The following is an 8148-nucleotide window of genomic DNA, read 5'->3' as shown; positions in this document are numbered from 1 at the left end:
CCTCCGATGAAACGGTTGCTGCATGTGGAGATACACGAGCTAACGGGGACTCTACTCTAAAATCCGCGATCCGAGATGCCTTTCCGCTTCGGGAACTTCGAGCTTCTCAGCAAACTGGAGATGTATAAAACCCCGCTTACAGATTGCTCCACCGTCCACACCGTCGGCTTCAGATATCTCGAGACACGACCGGTCGTGTCTATCTTTCGAGATTTCAAAGAATAAAACGAAGTCCTCGGTAGGACTAAATCTCGCGCTCGCGAACACCCACGCGCGTGCCGGCCGTCACGCGCGTGAGTGTTTTCCCTGTCATTCGCGTACGGAAGCAAGGAGACATACCCTCCCTGCGTATAATAAAAATTATATGCAGAGAGGTTCCTTTAACTTCCGTGCATAATTCCCACGATGATAGGTCCAGCGATCTCCTAACCTGAAACACAAAAAGAGTAAAAGAAGAAGAGAAAATTATATGTAAAAGTTATATGCAAGAAGACATTTATATTTAAAAATTTCCTTATAAAAATTTAAGTTCACGATGATCGATCTTTCGATCAGCTAATCTGAAACAGAAAAAGAATAAAAAGAGAAGAGGTAGACATAAAAGCAAAAATTAAATAGATAATAAAAATTAAATATAACAGCAAAAATTATATGCAAAATTTTATGCAAAATTTTATGCGAAAAGAAATTTACATTCAAAAACTTCCCTGTAAAAATATAATTTCACGATGATATGTCCTTCGATGATCGGTCCTTCGATGATCTAATCTGAAACAGAAAAGGTTTAAAAGAAGACGAAGACAAGAAGAAAAAGAAAAGAAGAAAAGAGGAGAAGAAAATAAGAAGGCAAATGGAATAAAGAAAATACGAGAATTTGCGTAAGAGCGCGTGAGAAAAATAGAATTCCGAACGATGAGTTTCCGTCTCGAGATTCGTTTCACTCGACGAAAATCAGAGTACCATAAATGAGTTTAATTTTTCCGTAGTGTAAGAATGAGTCCCGCCTAAGGCCCACACCCGAGGGCCCCTCCCAAGGGTCCCACCCGAGAGAAACTAAAATAAGATAGCGAACATAAGTACGACAGAAGTTTCCCGTGGGATTTTCGACAAAATTAATTTAGAATCTGGATGTGTTCAATATATCTATCTGTCGAAATATAACTAACAACTTAAAATGTAATTAATTTAACGTTTAATTGAAACTAGAGAGAAGAGAGATTTTGGAAAAACATTGAAATGTGCAGCCATTCGCCCGGTAGTACTTGCGTTATATAATTACATATATAATTTAGTTATAGATTGTAGTTATAATTTAGACATAGATTTCGATGTTTCGCAAGTACTACCGACCCAGGTCCCACCGCGTGGAGGTATCTGCATCTGGGGACCCACGAGCTAACGGGGTCTCTACTCTAAAATCCGCGATCCGAGATGCCTTTCCGCTTCGGGAGCTTCGAGCTTCTCAGCAAACTGGAGATGTATAAAACCCCGCTTACAGATTGCTCCACCGTCCACACCGTCGGCTTCAGACATCTCGAGACACGACCGGTCGTGTCTATCTTTCGATATTTCAAAGATCAAAACGAAGTCCTCGGTAGGACTATATCTCGCGTTCGCGAACACCCACGCGCGTGCCGGCCGTCACGCGCGTGAGTGTTTTCCCTGTCATTCGCGTACGGAAGCAAGGAGACATACCCTGCCTGCATATAACAAAAATTATATGCAGAGAGGTTCCATTAACTTCCGTGTAAAAATCCCACGATGATCGGTCCCTCGATTACCTAATCTAAAACAGAAAAAGAATAAAAGAAGAAAAGATAGATATGTAAAAATTATATTCAAAATTATATGCAAATATACATAATAAAAATCAAATAATAATTAAAAAAATACAATAATTAAAATCAAATATATAATTAAAGAATAATGTTAATAATTAAAAAATAAATTGATAATTAAATAAAATAAATAAAACAAATATACAAATAAAACTTTTCTGTAAAAATTTAATTTCACGATGATCGATCCCTCAATGATCGGTGTCCCAATGATCTAACCTGAAACAGAAAAGAAATTAAAGATGAAGAGAAAAGAGAAAGGGAAAGAAAAAGAAAAGAGTAGAAGAAAAGAAGAGAGGAAACGAAGAAAAGAAACACTGAAAATGTCCATGAGAAAGATAGAACTCAGAAAAATGGATAAATATCTCGAAAATCATTTCACTAGACCAAAATCAGAGTACCATAAATGAGTTTAATTTTTCCGTAGTGTAAGAATGAGTCCCGCCTAAGGCCCACACCCGAGGGCCCCTCCCAAGGGTCCCACCCAAGAAAAGTTAAAATAATTAATTTCAAGTAATTGTTTAAATTATTATACATCTATGTGTTTCAATAAACAAAGATATATATAATCGATAGGTATGCATGTAATAAATATAATAAATATGCTTATAATAAATATAAGTATTCTTATACATAAATAAAAATGCTTATAATAAATAGAAATGTATAGAATAAAGAAAAATGATCCATTTCTTGATGATCTGACCTGAAACAGAAAAAGATTAAAAAAAATAAATAAATAAATAAACGAAGGAAAAGAAGAGGAAGAAAAGAAGAAGAAAATAAAAAGAAGAAAGAGCTTCTTTGCAAGGTACTGAGAAAGTAGCCCGCCTAAAGGCCCACACCCTAAGGCCCCTCCCAAGGGTCCCACCCGAGAGAAACTTGAATAATTAAACTGGAACAATTAATTTAGAATAATTGGAAATTGAAATTATTATATATAGTCCTTCGCATTATATGTAGTCATTTCATCATATATATATATATATATATATATATATATATATATACTACTTACGAAAAATAAAATTCAGAATTTAATTCAATTTAAATTTATAAGAGAAAATCAAAATGAAAGATTGTCGATCTTAATCTAAACGAATATTCTTTTCCCATACCACGCGAAAGAAAGAACTTGCTTCAAATCTCAGTGCGTTTCTTTCAATTCCATATCCACTTTTATTCAGTGCACATTAGAAAGAAAGCTTTAGAAAAGAAAATGTAAAGAAAAGAAAAATTTACAACTTGACTTTAATAATAAAAATGAATAGAATATTTGTAATAATTTCATATAATATGTAATAATTGCATTCGCGTATGCATACCAATGTGAGATCGGTGACGGAGTGTTACGTAGTCTGATTTTCTGAAATCAACATTATTATTACATAAGAGCATTTTGAGTGACCACATTAAAAAAAAATATGACTAAGAATCAAAATTAAAATATGACTAAGAGTCATTTTCGAAGGGTTCTGTTCAACCTTCGAAAATAACTCTATAGTCTAATAGTTGCCCTCTTGAGCCACAATTTGTGGGGGCCTTTTCGGCACATTGCCTCTTCTTTGCTTCGTACACTAAAAACCATTACAGATCATTCGATAAGAATCTTTAACTACCCATATTCTGAAACGTAGAAGAAAACTAATAAATCTAACGAAACTCGAAAGCTATCTGAAAAAAAAATCTAAAGAAATTTACTAGTGGTCAGTCAATACTCTTTTAATTATTAATTACAACCAATCACTCGTGCCGATTCGGACCTTTCGTCCTCGACATGATTGAGTGATCGGAGGGACTTGAAAATTAACTTACTACTTAAGAAGTTCTGCGATGGCTCCAAAACACTCGACCGCGATTTAGGTCGAAATTGAGGGTGGATGATTCGTAGTTGGTTGAAAATGAGGTAGGTCGACATCGAAGTTGGTCGAGATCCTCTTCAGTGATGCACTGACTCTAATTCGCGGTAGTTTTTATTTATTAACGAACGATCACTGAATTTAATTCGCGAAACTCTATTATATTTTATAAACTCAGTCTGTGCGACTGTTAAAAGAGTAAATAACTTTACGAACAAGCACTGACTCTAACGACTGCATTGCGCGCAGTCTATGCAAAAACACTTATGGTTTAAATCGCGAAACGCGAACGAACAAACACTGCTTCTACTTCGCGATAAATTTATTTTAGCGATGCCAACACTCGATTACATCATTGCAACGCGCGCGATTGCAACGAGGTTCTGAAACAGAAATATAAACGAAATAATTAATATCACTGTTATAATAAAAAGTATAAATCAATCAACAAATGTGTGATAGGGAAATATACTTACTTTAAGTCTTCGTTAATACTCGCTCGAATGGCATCCTGCGAAATTTTCTAAGTCCACTCGTGGAGATAGATTCTCAAGGTCCTCTGTAAGTAGAAAAATTTCTAAGTTCACCTGTGGAGATAGATTCTCAAAGTCACTCGAAAGTGCAAAAATTTCTAAGTCCATTCTTAGAGATAGATTCTCAAAATCCCTCGAAAGTACAAAAATTTCTAAGTCCATTCTTGGAGATAGATTTTCAGTCTTTCGAAAGTACGAAAATTTCTAAGTTCACCTGTGGAGATAGATTCTCAAAGTCCTCTGTAAGTAGAAAAATTTCTAAGTTCACCTGTGGAGATAGATTCTCAGTCTTTCGAAAGTACGAAAATTTCTAAGTCCATTCTTAGAGATAGATTCTCAAAGTCCCTCGAAAGTACTAAAATTTCTAAGTCCATTCTTAGAGATAGATTCTCAGTCTTTCGAAAGTACGAAAATTTCTAAGTTCACGTGTGGAGATAGATTCTCAGTCCCTCGAAAGTGCAAAAATTTCTAAGTTCATTCTTGGAGATAGATTCTCAATCTTTGAAAAGTGCGAAAATTTCTAAGTCCATTAATAGAGATAGATTCAGTCTTTCGAAAGTGCGAAAATTTCTAAGTCCATTCTTGGAGATAGATTCTCAAAATCCTTTGAAAGTGCGAAAATATCTAAGTTCACTTGTGGAGATAGATTCTCAAAGTCCCTCGAAAGTGCGAAAATTTCTAAGTCCACCTATGGAGATAGATTCTCAATTTTTCGAAAGTTCGAAAATTTCTAAGTTCACCTGTGGAGATAGATTCTCAAAGTTCCTCAAAAGTGCGAAAATATCTAAGTCCATTTGTGGAGATAAATTCTCAAAGTTCCTCGAAAGTACAAAAATTTCTAAGTTCATTCTTGGAGATAGATTCTCAATCTTTCAAAAGTGCGAAAATTTCTAAGTCCATTAATAGAGATAGATTCTGTCTTTCGAAAGTGCGAAAATTTCTAAGTCCATTCTTGGAGATAGATTCTCAAAATCCTTTGAAAGTGCGAAAATATCTAAGTTCACTTGTGGAGATAGATTCTCAAAGTCCCTCGAAAGTGCGAAAATTTCTAAGTCCACCTATGGAGATAGATTCTCAATTTTTCGAAAGTTCGAAAATTTCTAAGTTCACCTGTGGAGATAGATTCTCAAAGTTCCTCAAAAGTGCGAAAATATCTAAGTCCATTTGTGGAGATAAATTCTCAAAGTTCCTCGAAAGTACAAAAATTTCTAAGTTCATTCTTGGAGATAGATTCTCAATCTTTCAAAAGTGCGAAAATTTCTAAGTCCATTAATAGAGATAGATTCTGTCTTTCGAAAGTGCGAAAATTTCTAAGTCCATTCTTGGAGATAGATTCTCAAAATCCTTTGAAAGTGCGAAAATATCTAAGTTCACTTGTGGAGATAGATTCTCAAAGTCCCTCGAAAGTGCGAAAATTTCTAAGTCCACCTATGGAGATAGATTCTCAATTTTTCGAAAGTTCGAAAATTTCTAAGTTCACCTGTGGAGATAGATTCTCAAAGTTCCTCAAAAGTGCGAAAATATCTAAGTCCATTTGTGGAGATAAATTCTCAAAGTTCCTCGAAAGTACAAAAATTTCTAAGTTCATTCTTGGAGATAGATTCTCAATCTTTCAAAAGTGCGAAAATTTCTAAGTCCATTAATAGAGATAGATTCTGTCTTTCGAAAGTGCGAAAATTTCTAAGTCCATTCTTGGAGATAGATTCTCAAAATCCTTTGAAAGTGCGAAAATATCTAAGTTCACTTGTGGAGATAGATTCTCAAAGTCCCTCGAAAGTGCGAAAATTTCTAAGTCCACCTATGGAGATAGATTCTCAATTTTTCGAAAGTTCGAAAATTTCTAAGTTCACCTGTGGAGATAGATTCTCAAAGTTCCTCAAAAGTGCGAAAATATCTAAGTCCATTTGTGGAGATAAATTCTCAAAGTTCCTCGAAAGTACAAAAATTTCTAAGTTCATTCTTGGAGATAGATTCTCAATCTTTCAAAAGTGCGAAAATTTCTAAGTCCATTAATAGAGATAGATTCTGTCTTTCGAAAGTGCGAAAATTTCTAAGTCCATTCTTGGAGATAGATTCTCAAAATCCTTTGAAAGTGCGAAAATATCTAAGTTCACTTGTGGAGATAGATTCTCAAAGTCCCTCGAAAGTGCGAAAATTTCTAAGTCCACCTATGGAGATAGATTCTCAATTTTTCGAAAGTTCGAAAATTTCTAAGTCCACTCGTGGAGATAGATTCTCAAAATCTTTCGAAAGTTTGAAAATTTCTAAGTCCACTTGTGGAGATAGATTCTCAAAGTCCTTCGAAGGTGCGGAAATCGAAATCTAAAATAAAATAATTGTATAGAATTATGAAAATATGAATGATAGAAAATATACTTGCGTCGACTCTTCGTTAATGCTCGCAGGAATGGCATCCTGCGAAAATTTCTAAGTTCTCTCGTCGAAGTCCAAAACACGACTGAACTAGTAACTGAAAAAGTTCGAAGGCCCGACTTTGTTGTCGTCTCTCGAGGCCGAGTATCCCCACTTCGCAATTTAAATCTAAAATCAAATAAACTGTTGAATATTTGAATTAACTATTCATTTAATACTCGCACGAATGGCATCCACGAAAATTTCTAAGTTCTCTCAGCGAAGTCTAAAATACAACTGAACTAGTAATTGACTGAAAAGTTCTGAAACAAAATAATTTACGTAGAATATTGAAATAACGACGGTATAGTAATATACCTGTATTAATTCTTTGTTATTACCTGTGGAGAACGCGTGTTGTACGAACTACGATGTGTACACGTCGGAGTACAAAGCAAAACTAAACTAGAAACAATCGAAGTCGGTCGAAGGTCTGACTTTGTTGTCGTCTCTCGAAACCAATTACTCCCACTTCACAATTCAATTTCAAAACAAAATAATTTACATAGAATATTGAAAGAATGAGTGATATAGAAATATATTTACTTACATTAACTCTTCGTTATTACTTGCGGGAGACGCGTGTTGTACGAACTACGATGTGTACTCGTCGAAATACAAAACAAGAATGAAATTATTTTAAGTTTCTCGCGCATTACGATCTTTATAATGTTTAACGAATGTATTATTGTTTAAATATTAATCTACTGTGCTCCGCGTTCATTAAAAATTGTTTAAATAATTAGAAATTTATCGATAGTATTAATTTATAAGTTTTCGCGTTTAGGAAATTAAAGCTTCGATGTGTACTCGTCGGAATACAAAAGAAAACTAATTCGGTAATCGTCAGAGTTATTGAAATACCCGTATACGTTGACGTCACACGTAGCAATAACTGTGAAATAAAAACTTTTAAGTATAGAAATTTGTAATTAATATTATTTTAAGTTTCTCGCGCGTTACGATCTTTATAATGTTTAAACGAATGTACTATTGTTTAAATATTACTTTTTTATAATCCACGTTCATTAAAAATTGTTTAAATAATTAGAAATTTATCGATTGTATTAATTTATAAGTTGTCGCGTTTAGAAAACTAGAGCTTCGATGTGTACTCGTCGGAATACGAAAGAAAACTAACTCGGTAATCGTCAGAGTTATTGAAATACCCGTATATGTTGACGTCACACGTACAATAACCGCGAAACAAAAACTTTTGAGTATTGAAATTAGTTTACTATTATTATTTGGTTTCTTGCGCGTTACGATCTTTGTAATGTTTAAACGAATGTACTATTGTTTAAATATTACTTTTTTATAATCCACGTTCATTAAAAATTGTTTAAATAATTGCAAAATAATCGATAGTATTAATTTATAAGTTGTCGCGTTTAGAAGACTAGAGCTTCGATGTGTATTCGTCGGAATACAAAAGAAAACTAACTCCGTAATCGTCAGAGTTATTGAAATACCCATATATGTGACGTCACAGGTACAATAACCGCG

The sequence above is a fragment of the Vespula vulgaris genome, chromosome 1 (assembly GCF_905475345.1).
Source record: "Vespula vulgaris chromosome 1, iyVesVulg1.1, whole genome shotgun sequence".
Taxonomy (NCBI): domain Eukaryota; kingdom Metazoa; phylum Arthropoda; class Insecta; order Hymenoptera; family Vespidae; genus Vespula; species Vespula vulgaris.
The sequence above is the reverse complement of the archived record's forward strand: the minus strand, read 5'-3'. Positions refer to the sequence as shown.